This window comes from Strigops habroptila, chromosome 10, assembly GCF_004027225.2.
Source record: "Strigops habroptila isolate Jane chromosome 10, bStrHab1.2.pri, whole genome shotgun sequence".
NCBI classification, from domain to species: Eukaryota; Metazoa; Chordata; class Aves; order Psittaciformes; family Psittacidae; genus Strigops; species Strigops habroptila.
The window spans coordinates 36,273,676-36,288,724 of record NC_046359.1 but is presented as its reverse complement, the minus strand read 5'-3'; the positions used below and the strand labels follow the sequence as shown (position 1 = coordinate 36,288,724).

Here is a 15,049-nt window from a genome sequence, read left to right as displayed (position 1 = left end):
AGACCCAGGTTGTCCTGGCTGCTGGAGCCATGGTGAGGCTGAGGAGCCAAACTGGACCCACCATTGAGCTCCTCTTCTTCCACCATGCTCCCTGTCCTGCTGTGGTGCCACAGACCCTCTGCAGCCACCTCAAGCTGCAGCATAGCTGCCGAGCAAGCCAGGTTGAGTTTCTTTACTCAATTTCTCCAGATAAAAAACAAATGTATTTTCCACTGGTTAGCGTTACGCTCATTCCACTTTTCCATACTGTAATTTTCTTACACTGAAGAGATTAATTTCAACCCAGATATGACTTTCCCCCTCCCCGTTCTCTTTGAAACTATGTGTTTAGGCTGTCGTTCTTTGGACAGTTTTAGACAGCCTCCGTTCGTAGCCCCTCCGCGGCTCACTGGGACAGAGCCCAGGGACCGACCCTTCCCCGGGGTGGACGGGGACTGACAGGGACAAGCCCTGAGGGCGAGCGCTCCGCCCGCAGCGCCTTACAGCCGCGCCACGCTCAACATGGCGGAAGGCAGGCGCCGGGCGCCGCACTCAAGATGGCGCCTCTCCCCGCCCCACGCTCCCCGCCCTCCCGGCGGTGACTTCCGGAGGGAGAGGGCGTCCGTCCCATGGTAACTGCGCCACGGTGGAGACGCCGCCGTCGCGGGGGCCGCTCGCTTCCTGCCGCCACCCGGGCCACAACAACGGGCAGCAGCCTCCGGTGCCGCGCCGCCGGCAGCAGCCGCCAGGTACGCACCGCCGGGCGGGACAGGCGGCTTTCCACGCCCGCCCCAGGTCGTGAGGTGAGAGGAGCCCGCCGGGGCGGGCGGGCCCTTCGGGGCGGTCTCTCCGCGCTGCCGCCGCGGAGGTGTGCGGCCCCCGCGGCGGGAGGGCGGTACCGGCCGCCGCAGCCGGCTCCGGCGGGCAGCCGGGCGGCGGCGGCGGGGCCCCTGGGCACGGCGGGCTGCCCTCCCGCCTCTCCTCCGCCGGGACGTCTCCTCTCCGTCTGCAGCCCCCCCAGGGCAGGCGGGCCACCGGCCGGTCTCTGTTTGGAAGGCGGCTCCCTCCCGGGCCGGCGGCTCGGGGGAGGAGGTGGCTGTGGCATGGGGAGAAATCCCCTCGCCTCGGGTAGCGCTCCCGAGGGTCCGGACCCGCGGGAGACCGGTGTCCCCTCAGCGGTGCATGGGAGAGCTCTCGTTGGGGCGGACATGTGCGGCCGGTCACGGTGCCTCTCACCACTGGGCAGCCGGCGATGCCCTTGTGTCTTCTGAGCTTTGTTTTAAAACGTTATGTAAAAATGAATTATTTCTTTTACCTCCACTTCTGATTTTTTTCGTTTATTTTAGTGGGAGCTGGGGTCTGGTTTTGTTTATTCAAGCACCTAACTTTTTTAGTTCTGAAATACGACCAGCCTTTCATCGGCTTTTGGTCTTTGTTCAGACATGCACTGCTTGTAGTTGCCTAGTTCAACTATTAGGAGCAAAGAGTGTGAGAACATAAGGTTTGCAGGCAGTGGTACTTGTGGCACCCTTTGTCTCAACAAATGAAGGTACGGTAACTCCTGTCTGCACAACCAGTACCCTGGTAGCTGCTGGAGCCTTGCTTCCAGTGGTGGTGGCAAGCACTGGATGTGTATTGGAGAGACCATTAAGGCAGAGGTCTGTCCACAAGCATGTATGTGATAAGTACTGCACAAACCTTTAGTTTCTGGATTCAGTGCAAGTAACCAGTTACCGTGTTACTAGTGATGGCATCTGCAGCCTTACAGTTGTCACTGTACCCGCTTCCAGACCCCACGTGAAGGATAGCTCACCTGGTGGTCTCTTCCCATCTTTTTCCCAGTAGAAGTGGAGAGGATATTAGAAGTTTAATTGAAAACACTTCTGTGAGGAAGGCAGTGGGGCACTCCGACTGTGTTCTCAGCTTCTGGATAAGAGTGAAAAACAGGATTTTGCACAATGGTTGATGGTTCACGTTGTATGTCAGCAAATGAGAGCCAGCTCTTTTCAGGGGAGGGGTGAAAAGCTGTGGTTACTCAAAGTGTGCCTGTAGTATGTGTGTGTTTTAAATGAACAAAAGCGGTCTGATCAGAATTGCAAGCAGCTTGTTACAGACTATCTATAGACAAACCTGTAACTTAGGGTAAGGCATCCAGATAGTCAGTGGGCTTCCAAACGTGCTCAGCTTTAAAAGCCTTGTCTGGTGGAATTGAACAGGAATAACGGTGCAAGAAAGCAGCTGGGACAGATAAAGACTGGGGGGAAGATGGGATTTCTTGATGGAGCAAAGAGTAAGAGCCTGAAGCGAACAGCCTGTAGTGATGGAGGTGGAAAAGATCCAGTGTGAAACATACAAGGGGGTGTCACAATGTTTGTAGTGGGGAAATGTGTATTAGGAAAATAGAAATACTTAAAACAGCGGCTTTTATAGACTCTTGTGGCAAATATTTATGTTTGTAATCACTGAATTGTTGACTCAAACAGTAATGCTTATAAACATTCGCAGTATGTTACAATGTTTATAACGTTGACAAGTTCTATTTATTTTACTCTGAATGTAAAATAAATTACTTGTGCTTTTTTGAGTTTTTCAGTAGCTCCCAGAAACTGCGACTACTGTTGGGATGCTGCTGTGCTGAATGTACAAGTGAACTGAGGTATAAATTAAAGAGGCAGCCAAACATCCAGGGTCTCTCTTTTGTATAAATAATTATCTTTAAATGTGAAGCTTGCAGTAACAAACCACAACAGCCTTTGACACTAATATTCTAGTGCTCAGACACAGAATGGTTGAACTACACCATGATTGTAGTATGAGATATTTTTGAAGTCATTAAATAGAAAGGAAAATCAAATTCTGCAGAAAGATTTATTTCCTCCTTTACAGCGAGGTGAGTAATATCCTGTAGTAATATAATAGCTTAGGTTGAGGACACAGTTGGTTATTGTGAGATTAGAAGCTTAAATGTGTAGGTGAGTTAGAAGCAGATGGATGCTGAAGTTGGGACCGCATAGTGTAGTGGTGCAAAATGTGGAAGACTCCATTAGGATCTGAGACTTTGTAGCATAATTTGGGATGGAGGGATTTTTTTCCCCTTTTGGGTGGCATTGTCTATATGTGGGGAATAAATGAAAGCCCCAATCATTGCAATTTCTTATACCCTGCTTTTGAACTCATTGTAGCATAGTTAAGGTTGTTGGCGGGTTGTATAATGCAATAAATAGGGCTGCATGTTTGCCTTCATGGAACCTGGGAAAGAACAGCGTTGGTGGCTGGGCTTTCCTGTGTATAGAGCAGTATCTTGGCTTCAATTTGAAGTATTCTCTTGCTTAGTAATGTGTGAGAGTTATGACTTCAGGATAAAGCTTGTTCTCTATTTTTCAGCGGACAGGCTTACAACACTGCTGAGAACAGAGGGGTTTCCCCCCTTCAAATTATTTCTTTCTCACTCCTTTCCAAATCTGCTACCACTGCAGATTCCCGACTCTGTTGGAGAATGCCATGTGAAACTATTTTTGACTGATTGGAGAATTACTGTAGCAGGAACAAAAGACATTGATGGGGGAGAGCAGTCCCAAGGGGCCTTGAGAAGAAAGAGATGGAATTCAGATTAGTAGCCTCCAAAAAAATCTCGCCGTAGAAGAGGTGAAAAATAAGACTATAAAAGAACAAAGGTAAAAGAACATGTGAAAACACTTAGTTCTCATAATGTTACCCTTTCCCATGAGGAGGCTTTTTGAATGGCTTTCATAGTAATGTTTCTCATATGTTGACCATAGATTTGAGCAATAAGCTTTACTTTTCCTCTAAGCCTTTAATAGAGATGATTGATTTACTGGCTTGGATAGAAGTATAAAATTACTTGCAAACTTTGAAATCCATAATAAGCACCTCAGATAATTAGCAAGCCTACAACTATCTCTCTTGAAAGTGATCCATGGCATTCATTTGCTTTGCTAACTGTGGCTATTTTCTTGTTCAGCGACCATATGGTATTTCTGAGTGTAGTGTGACTTCCTGTGAGCGGTTTTTACCAAGTCAGCTGGGCTTTGGTGTGAAGTGCAGCAAAAATTAAACACTATGGGAAGGTGTGAAAATGGCCTGATATTAAAAGGGGGAGAAAAAAAAAAGGCAGGTTGCTTTTCTGCCCTAAGAAAGCAGGTTGCTTTCATTTTGGTGTAAGAGTAGATCGTAGCCTCTAAATCGTACATTCAGTGAGGCTAATGCTAGAATAGTCAAAACCTGTAACTATTGCTTGTTCGACCCTGAAGTTTTTAGTGCAAATAACTATTAACAGATGAGTGTTTTGGTGGGAGCAAAATACTTTTTAGCTTTACTGTACAAATGAGACCCCTGTTACAGTAACATACCCTTTTAAGGGGATCTCTTCTTGAGGTGTCATACACCAATGCTGTTGTTGCATGTGGCTTGGCATTAATAGAACAGTCACGTGAGTTTTCCATATGAATTCTGATTTTTGAGGCTTGTAGTAGTCAAAAAAGTGATTCCCTCCTCCCCATGTAATTTTTGGAACAGTAAATCCAACAAGTCAAGAGCTTTTGAGGAATGTTCTGGGCATCAAGGAGCACAATCCACCTGAGCTGGTGAAAGCTCAATTAACAGAGAGGATTGCTTGGTTGGGAAACCCTGAGCTGTGTGTGTTTTATAAAGGTGAAAGGTGTTTGGGTTTTTGTTTGTTGGATGGAAGTGAAAATAGGAGCGTGTGCAGCCTGTCGCTGGGAGGGGAGAATCTGGGTGCTGAGGTGAGGAACTGGGGGACTTGTGGTATGGAGACAGCTTAAGGCATGTAGCCCAGGATGAGAGGTACAGGTAACCTCAAGTGGGACATGGTAAGGTGCCATGCTGGATGTCCTCAGTGGTGCAGAACCCGGAGTGGTGGTCACAGGCTGCTTAGCTTACAGAAGCTGTGAATTAAACACACTTTCAAGCACTCCCTGTTCTTATTCCTTCTCTCATCTTTATCCTATGTGGTAGAGGTGAAAAACTTGCTTTCTGGTGGCTTGGTATAGTCAACGTATGACTTGAAATAACGCTGGCTTTCTGTATTCAAGTCTCTGAAGAAAGGTCTTGCTGTGTATCTTAATCTGTAGCATTGTTGGTTTTGTAGAAACAGACAAATGCAGCATGATAAAAACACTCTTGGGCTGTCTATAGTATAACATAAGTCTTGTACTACATAGCACAAATTAATAAAAATGACTAAATTAAGCCATAACTATTAGCAGATGGATTCTGTGCTTTAGTCTTGTATAATCTCTCCTTGTTAATGAACTTGACATACAGATAAAATGGGAAGGGGATAGCTCTGGTTTTAAGAGGAGGAAATATTTCCCTTGTCATCTGAAAACACTGTTGTTTCTGGGTGAAGCGTGCATGCTCAGCAGTAGTGCTTTCTTGTGCAGAGCCATAGCATTTAGAAGTTAAACTATTGTTATTCCTGGATTGTCAAGAATCTCTGCCTCCCCTAGAGCTTTAATTCCTTATCTTCTGCCTTTATTTAACCAAGGTTGGTCAAGGGCTGTAAACAGCCATGTTTTAGACTTCCTGGTATTTCTCTATGCCATTGCCATCCTTGCATGTGATAAGACATGCCTGTTGGAACTGTACCAAGGAGTAAATCTCAAAGGCAGGAAGGTTTATTACCACAGCTAATACCGTGCTTGTGGCTTGCTTTTGTGAAGTATCACATTTGCTGTTTTCCACAGTGCTCGACGAGAGTGTGGATGAGAATTGGTTCAGGTTTGAATAAGCATCATCATCTGCCTGTGACTTAGACCTGTCTGACATTAAAATGACTAACTTAAATTGGTTCTTTCAAGGCACATCTCTTTTAAGGCTTCTTTTTACAATGGCATATTTAATTGTATGTGTTACATAAGGATTTTTCTATGTTTTAGCTTAGGGAAGATGCATTTGCCATTGATATGTGTTCAGGAAGCATTTGTCTGCGATTAAACATTTATACCCAGGATGGACCATCAGTAGCGAGGTTGGAGAAGACACATTTTGTAAACACAAAATCCATTCTACCTGGAATGCGAGTGGAATGATACAGCTCAGGTTACCCTTGTGCTCCAGGGTAGTGCTGGAATTAAAGCTGAGGGACTGGGAGCTTGGTTTCTTTTCTGTGCAAGGCCTCATTTGTGATCTTCAGAGTTTTGAACTTTCCTATTAGTTGTAATAAGCACGTGGTAGGTGCTTGATACCTAGAGACTTGGACTGAAGAGTCTTCTAGCCTTGATGTGAACTTAAAAGACCTTCTTAGGTTATTTCTGCCCTTTGTGTTTGCTGAAAGTAAACAGATAGTTTAGTATGCTCAGTAACAGAGCCGAGAGGATCCATTTCTAAAGGTAAAACTATTGAATATTGAAACCCCCTTGTTGGGCAGCAGTTGTTGAAGTTGCATAAAACACTGGGTGATGTGGAGATGTCTTTTGGTGGGAGGAAGGAAGAGGGGGATTTTGAGAACGAAGTCATTAATTAAAGGTTGCTGCAGTTATGATGTTTTGGGCTTAGAAAATTCCAGAGTGCTGTGCCACAGAGTTTGAATATGTAAGTAAGCTGAAATATTTTCTTTAATACGTATGCTGTTCAAAATAATTCCATAAAGCTGAAGGGAATTTTTGCCTCTTGGAATAAACTTTACCCTACTCTTAAACATATGTTCTCACTTATTGTTGATAGCTTCTTTAATACCATAAAAAAACTAGAGTAGGTATTGCAAGAATTCAGTAACTTAATCTGATCCCTTTGAAGTTAAATCATGTGAAATGTATGTCGTGCTGATAGCTTTATAAAAACATTATGGAATTAAACCCCAAATCGTTATTAAAACTAAAAATAAGATCATTAACATAGTTTAGAACTCACTTCTGAGACGATAAAGTCTAATATCCTGAATAGTTGTAGGAATTTTGGGGGTCTGAATTAGTTGGCATGTATTTTCTTTGTCAGTGAAACTTTACAACATGAAAAAGACTTGCATCAAGGGTTTTGGAGTGTAGTATTTGTAAATGTGTCATTGGATAATAATGTTTATACATGGAGACAGCTGAAGAAAGCAGTGTTGTGAACCGTAACTGGCTTTTTCTTACCGTGTAGCTGCTAACTGTTGCATCAATAAACTGTTTTTCTCTGCTTCGTCTGATGTCAAACGAAGCCAGTTTAAGATCCGCTGCAAACTCAGTGCTTTGGCAACTTGTTCTCTGTTAAAAACTGGTAGAGATGGCATTAGTGGCGAAAACAATTACTTGCTTTGTAAGTGGTGCTGGTGAGTTATGACTAAGTATATTGATTTGCCTTGGCCAACACAAACTCCAGACAGATTTATTTTCTTTCCATGGCCTTTCCACGAGAGGGTCACATGGCTGTTTGTTATTGCCTTGGATATGGTTGAGTTCCACAACCCAAACAGCTTTCTGGGGAAATGGAGAGGTTTTCATATGATTTCTTTCGCAAATAGATTTTGATAACTGATGTGTGATGGTGGATGGATTAGGGGAGGCTTATCCCTCTCTTCTTAGCTTTTCAAAATCTTTGCAAAGCTCTGGTCTTTGCCATGGCTTTACCAATAAGATATACAGTAAAGAAGTTACTGACTTTCAGAAGTATAAGAATTTCTATTTATTTATTTACTATATAGGCAGGAGAAACAAGCATCTCTTTGCTTGTGCCAAACATGTTTTTGTGTTTTTCTTAAATTGGCATCTTCTCCTCTAACCCCAAAGCCAATTTGAATACTGTTCAGAATTCCTTGCTGCATTTAGAACTGCAGCTGCTAAATCTGTCAAACCCACAAACTGAAGCTGTAATAATGGGATTATGAGACATTGAGGCTTCTTCCTGCTTTTGAGATCCAACAGTCATTAACAGAGCTCTCTCTTGTCTACCAGACCTTTCAGTATTGCCCTGTCAGTTGCAGGGCAGGGTCTGGTGGTCACTGCCTTAGTATCAGAGGTTCCAAGATAAGTAAACTGGTAACAGTGGATCTGAATGATATCCCAAAATGATTATACTGTTTTGCTCTTCAGGGCTTAATGCCAGCTCCTTTGTCAACCCTGTTAAGAGGATGTTCTGCGGTATCTTTTTTGCCTTTACTGGAAACTTGTATTCGTACTTGTGTTAGGAATTTTCTCCATTGTGTTACAGCTCTAAGCAGAGTGACTGGGGGAGAGAAGGGAACAGAAATGCAGTAAGTGAAAAGATTGAACAAAGTAAATATTTGGTAGTTCTTCATAAGATGGAGTTATCTTTTATCCGTGAGCTGCTTCTGGGTCATCTTCTGTCATTTACTATTTAGTGTAATAAAACGTGGGCCAAAACAATTTAGACTTTTATAGACCAGCTTCCTGAGAGGCTGGTCTGTGATTAATGGTATCAAGTAGTTTTAGGTATAGATGTGCCTGCCACGTGCAGTAGTTGTGCTCTTACTTTGGGTGATGTTCTAGATGGGGGTGACAGCACTAGTTGGGAAATAGGAATCATCACTTAATACCACAGCAGTGCAAACGCAGGAACGTGGTCTTGCTTTCTGCTTATGTGTTCATGGCATAAGACTACACAATATGCTATACCAGCAGAAAACTACTTGCTTAGGCGAGCTTTCTGGTTAGCAAGCTGAATGAGCTCCAGAGATGGGCAGATGTACACTGGCATGATTGGTGCAACTCAACCAGAACAGGAGGCAGGAGACCTCCCTTAGCACTAATGGGGTATTTGGTAATCAGATCATTTCCATCTGGAACAGAAGGCGTTGTTTCCCAAGTTTCCCAAACTGGACTGTTGAATGTGGGTGTTGAGTAAAATAGGGTGCAGACAACTAATAAAAGAGCTGAGTGGTGAAAATACTTGAAGAAATCATTTGGTTGCAACCTTTTGGGAAAAGATTTGGATAAACCTTTTCTCAGAAAAATACTTGCAATTCCTGGCTTCACACTTTGATTAAGGGATGGATTTCTTCCTGTAAATTTGGTTAAGAGCAGGCTGAGAGTTCTCACGCTGAGACAAAGTTATGTTAAACAACTGTAGAATAAAGATTGAAAAGCAAATATGGTTAAATAGTAGCAATGCAGGATACAAAGGTGTTAATACTGTACAACAAGCTCTTCACATTAGCGTGTTTCTGTCTGGAGAGGTTTTTCTACAGGGCCAGCTCTTCCTCTATCTGTTCATGCACGTTTGATACTAAAGGCATCTCTTTATGCTTCCTACAATTAAGATACTGGACTTCTAGTAGAGTTTATATATGGTGATAAGAAGAGTAAGGGGTTGGCTTGCTACTGAGTAAAATGTAACACAGTGCTGAGAAAACTGTTGAGAGCACTTGTTGCTTCAGATTTATCTTTACTGCAGGATAAGCTGCAATTATACCTGACCCCAGAAAAAGAAGGGTAGGAGCTTTCCTTAGATGAGGAAAATAATGAAGAACACTAATTTGAGAAGCAGGTTATTTTGCTTTACCTGGTTTCTTGTCTCAGAACTGTTATCAGTTTTTGTAGATAGATAAAGCTCTTAAAAAGGGGAAGAAGCCAAACCAGTACCTGAATCTAACGGGGCAGGTGGAAAAGAACCGCTAGAGAACTGGAGACCATGTGCAAAAACCTTGCAACAAATACAAACTGTTCGTAAGCTCTTTGAGTACAAAGGTGTTAAATAAACATAAATGCGGGTTTTCTCAAAACGAAATTCACAAGCAGTCAAATCTCTTTTCATGACATGATACCCAGTCTTATTTGGGAGGAATGAGTAGGCTCTTAATTTAATGAGCTATTATAATGACTTTTTTCTGTATGAAAAGCAAGGAAATACTCCTCTAAACACTATGAAGTTGGTGGAAAAACCTTAAACACCTCTGTGGATCACTGTCAGATCAGAGGATGTCCGGTCTGAATGGTCTCCCCAGGGTTCTGTCACTAATTTCAACTCAAGTGAAACGTTAAGGCTATGCAATATTAGCAGCAGATGGTACCAAGATAGGAATTGCTGCAAGTACTTTGAGATTGTCCAGAGGAAAGTAAAGTCCAGAGGAAAGTGATTATTCACAGAAAGATATAGAACTTTTTCCCTTAAAGAGCAGAAGACTACAGAGAGAAAGAAGTGTTGGCTTCAGGTGACAGATAAAGAAGAGTTTTTAGCTCTAGCCACTCTGATAGAATCACTGGTAACGTGCTTAAACTGCAACAAAGATGGTGTAAATGAGCACTGGAGAAAAACTGTGAACCACTGGAACAGATTGCTTGGGAAGACTCTGGTATTTCCAGTTTTAGAATGCCATGCAAGGCACAGATTAACTGTGTCTAGACTGCTTTTCTCCCCCAGTCCTGAGAGGCAGTATTAGCTGATTTATGGAGCTCCTTTCCAACCATTATAGTATTAGAAAGTCCTAGAAGGGTTTGTAGAAAGCAGGGGCATACAAATTAAAAAGGTATCAAAGTGGTTAATAGCATTGGGCCTATGTTAATCACCTTCTCATTTTGTGCTAATGGGTCTCGCTATCAAAATTGCACATCTGTACTCATTTCCACTCCCTGCTCTTCAAAGGGAAGTAATATTGCAGTGGAGAAGGGAGAAATACTTTTATATACCTTCTGGCTCACTTTCATTTCACGACTGTAAATACCTTCCAGTTGATATACACTGAGTGTATACTGGCGGCTGCAAATCCGGCATCATCTTTCTTCCACAGCTTCATTTAAATTGCTTTGGGGACAAGGGAGAAATTGAATTCTTCAAACCCACGGTAAGTTTCAGATCAGATTCTGAGATTTCACACTGCTTTGCTCATTACTCCAAGTTAGAATGAAGATATAAAATCAAACATTCCCTCATTAGCAGATACCAGCCTTTATCTTGCAGGCTCTTAAACCTGGTGATTAAGATGCATGAGGAAGCAGCAGTGTAGTCTGGTAGCAGGAATTTGGGCCTGGGAGACGGAACTGCCAGCATCTTAATTTTAGATATGATGTTGAATTAATGATTTGCTGAAGGTCATGTTGAATTCCTGGCCCTCTTTTTCCACACACAGAATGTAATGCTCTAAGGAGGAATTTTTGTCTTTAGCTGCAGAGATGAAACCCCTCAGATATGTATCTCTCTGCATTAAAAGTTAGTACATAAGCCCGAGGTTTTCATTCGTGGATTTTTAGCTTGTGTTTGACTACTTCTACAGTATGTTCAGGTTGAAGAACAACCATTTAAAATGTTGGCAGGTTAAAAATACTGATCACAGTAGAATTGGCTGTGATATTTTCCCTGGTCTGTATATATGGAAAATGCAGCCTCTTGTTTTCTTCTTTTGCCTGTTTTTCTTCCCCGCTACTACCAAAGATAGCTCCTTCCTCAAAGACTTCAGATGGATGGTGTAGTTGTTTGGCTCTGCTCATGATTTATAAGGATTCAGAAAGCTTGCAGAGGTTGAATTCTGTTGGAATCCCAGTTCTGTTTACTATGTAGGCTCTCTAAATGAGTGTAAACGGATTTGACTTTTAGCATTGTTATAGCAACACAACTAGCAGATGGATTTCTGTGAAGCTTCTTTAAGAGGCTGGGGGCCATGCTAGTGCGATGTCCTTCTGGTTCCGCAAACCAGCAGTGTTGAAGAGTGAGAGGGTTTGGGGTGTCTTTAGGGCAATGAAATACCTTTTTCAAACAGGGAGCATCAGCCTGAAATCCCTGCAGGCTGCTTCCTGCAGGTGTGGGTTTGAAGCGAGGCCTCCACTGACGTTTGCATTGAAATTTATTATTCCAGTGTCACCCCACAGGGTTTATAGTTCTTTCAGTGAATTCTTGGTGAAAGAACTGGCATCATTTTTGAAAAGGTTATGTTGAATTCTCGTTTCCACAGCACAAGTTGCCATAGATATGTCAGGTTCGTAATGTTTGTTTACGGAGGAATGAGGTAGAGAAGGTTCATACCAGCTATGTTCAAATGAATGTTCTGCATCTAAATGATGCTGTTCTCATTGGGAGTTAACTGGCCAGTGGATGTAAATTCTGCTTTCAAAATGGATTAAGGTCACTTTGGAATGAATTAATGCAGAGATGCTCACGTGTGTATCTTTACACGAGCTTGTTGGTTGTTCAGGTTGCTGGGGTTTTTCTCCTCTGCATTCAAATGTCCCTGCTGATTTTGTGTGCCCTGCAGTACTTTGGAGTGCTGTCAACCAGCATTCAAATAGGTAGACAAGGTACATGCATTATTGCAGCACCCAGGAACTGAGGAATGCAGCATTGCCACTGCAAAATCTGCTACGTTTCATGCACCTTCATGAAGCAAGGAGAGGTCCTTGACTTCTCATGAGCTGGGGAAAGGGGGATGGTGAATTTTATCTGGCTAAGAGCTGTCGTAACAAGGAAATTAAACCATAAAACTCCTGCATGCATCGATCAAGTGCCCAAGAGAGATTACTTACATGAAAACAACACTTGAAGCATGTTTCTGCCAATTCTCTGCCTTCTGAACCATCTGCTTTGCTCCTTTCTAACTACTCATTTACTTTTCTCCTCTTCCAATATAAGGATTACAAAGATGAATATGTAACCTCTCAAATCTTAATTCAGAAATAGGGACTGCTGACTTTCAAGCCCATGTGAACTATCTGCACAGCACACCTGACCCTGCTGTTAAGTAACCACTAGAAAAAGTATACAATTAAAGCAAAAAGTCAAACATTAACTTGCTCCTTTCCCAGGGCACATTGGGAGGAGCATGAGCAGGCGTGTTTGACAGCTGAAGAAAATGAACCCTATCTGTCTTACTCTAAACTGTGCAGTCCTAATGGACAAAGCAAACAACTGCTGCAGGACACATGGTAAGTTTTTTGGTCAAATAAGCCAAAAGTCAAGAGGCACCATAATGAAAAAGAATGAAAAGGTGAATATCCTCGCGTGGAAAGTGAAAGATGAGTATGGAAGGAAAATGCCTATTAAAAGAAACAGCTCTATAAAAAAGAGATGAGCACTTTTAATGGGGCAAAAGAAACGATTAGCAGCAGTTTTCTTGGTAAAACCAAGCCTGATGTACATGCTGAGATAAACTTAATCCTAGAACTCCACAGCCACAATGGCTCTGTCCCCTCCCACTTCATAATCAAAGGCAGGTTTCTTGAGCGGGAAGGACACCTGGGCATGATCTTCTTTGTGAATGTCTTCTGTGTAGCACAGTGCTGTGAACCAGTCACTTCCCATATTAACTCTACTGTCAACCTTGTTTTAAAGGTCTTACATGTAAAGTTTATTAAAGGTATTTTGACAGGAGTGTGATAGTCTTATACCTTGTGTTTCGCAAACCTGAGATGTCTCTACACGGGAATTTCTTCTGTATTTTCAAATGTGTAAATAGTGTGCTAATTTTAGTGTGGTACATCCAAACTGAGTTTCCAAATGGAGGTTGACAAGATGTTCTGTGTTAGATGTTCCAAGTTCTATGGGTTTGGTATCCATAGCAATAACCAGAGAGGTCTCTTTGTGACATGACAGGTACAGCCACAGATGTGTTACAAACTATGCCTGTTTAATAGAAGAACTCTTTCATTGCTTTTCTAGATCTAGTGCAAAATATCTCGAGGGATTCATGGAAGATAAATACCACTTAGCAGCCAGCACCATTAAACATCTTCGTTTCCATTTGGAATGTGAAATGCACATTCTGTACTTGCTGAACCTGTTTGGAGATAGAGTTTAGTTAGGGTAGTTCTTCATAGCCAAACATCCAGTCATGAGTGTGTGTCAGGGAGAGAACCTTTATCTTGCAGAATAGCGAGGCAAGCTTTAATCTAGTCCTTGACACAAGTTCAATGTCTTTGGGAAGAAAGCAGGCGTGGATTTGAAGAGGCTACTATCACTTGTCTGGGATTAAATGGAGTTGTGAGAATCCTCACTGGAATCACTGAGAAACACAGATTTCTAGCTTTGGGTTTTGAGGCGTGATATGGTATGGCTCCCCTTGCTGGCTCCAGTATAGCCCATATACCACACATTGAGCAGGATGGTATAAAATCCCAGTGCTCAGGGCTGAATGCCTTTTGCAGTCTGTGCTTATTTCACTATGCCAGGGGTTGTTTTAACAATACCAAACCCTGCTGGTCATCACCAGTGACCAAATGCTCTTGGGTTGGGCTGCTTTTATGGCAGTTCAAACCTACTTTCCAAGTAGGTTTCTAGGTAAAAGCCACTTTGTATTTTTTCTGATCATCCCATATGTCTGTTTTCCATACTTGGAAATTCTGCTTTAGGCAGAAAAGTCACTTGTGTTCGTGACGGGGAAGGAAGCCCAAAGCGCTATATACATCTGCTGGATTACCTCATTTTCCATCAATCTTCTTGGCCTGACTCAACAGCTAGCTTCCAAGACTGACATTAAGATCCTAAATATTCATGGAGCAATCCCTATTAAATGTTTTTGGATTAACCCTTAATGCAGAGTGAGAAATTGTGTCAGATGCACTCGGGAATGGGGGAAGAAAGGGAAAGGGGCGTGTGGATGAAACACCTCAGAATGTTGTTCCCTTATTCCAAAAGTCCTTATTCAAGGGACTGCTCCTTTTGAGTGTGTTGATATGAAGGAAGTTGAGCAGCCACCTGTTGTTTAGCTTGTTCTGTGAGCTATAAAAATCAGTCTTAATATTCTGATTTATGAAACTTAATTCTTCAGTAATGTTGTTTCTCCATAATCTGCTTTTGATGCGATTCTTTTCCTTTGAGAGAGGAAAGAACGTGGATTACTGTTTAGTGGATTCACTTCTGAGGAGTTTGTCTCAAACCATAGGTTAGGTTTGAAACTTAGAAGTTCTCCTTGTGTGCAGATGGGATGTGGGAGTCTTTTGAGAGCTCACAATTTACACTTCTATGCTGCTTTGTGCAAACAGCACGTGATAAAAGGAACTTCTTTCCAGTGTTGTTGCAGAGCTTTGTTATTCTTGATCTCTGGCGGTATTGCTTGTTTGAGCCACAGGCTCTTTATTAATCTCCTGTGCTGGATGCCTGAGATGAATTAAAATGGGTAGGTAGGCTCAGTTTAATAAGTGAAGGCATTCTTGTGTCTTTGAAATGT

The 15,049-nt window shown here is 42.6% G+C and overlaps 1 protein-coding gene across 2 annotated transcripts in view; it reads left to right on the top strand.

The window, feature by feature from the left end:
• The first annotated feature begins 602 nt into the window (after positions 1-602).
• DISP1 (dispatched RND transporter family member 1) overlaps positions 603-15,049 on the top strand; it is an 87,695-nt gene continuing 73,248 nt past the window's right edge. Inside the window, exon 1 of one of the 2 annotated variants that reach the window (XM_030500255.1) lies at positions 603-728. The gene's annotated coding sequence lies outside the window, so the exon portion shown is untranslated. Of the gene's footprint in view, positions 783-15,049 lie in introns of both variants that reach the window. The other variant, XM_030500254.1, reaches the window with a different exon arrangement.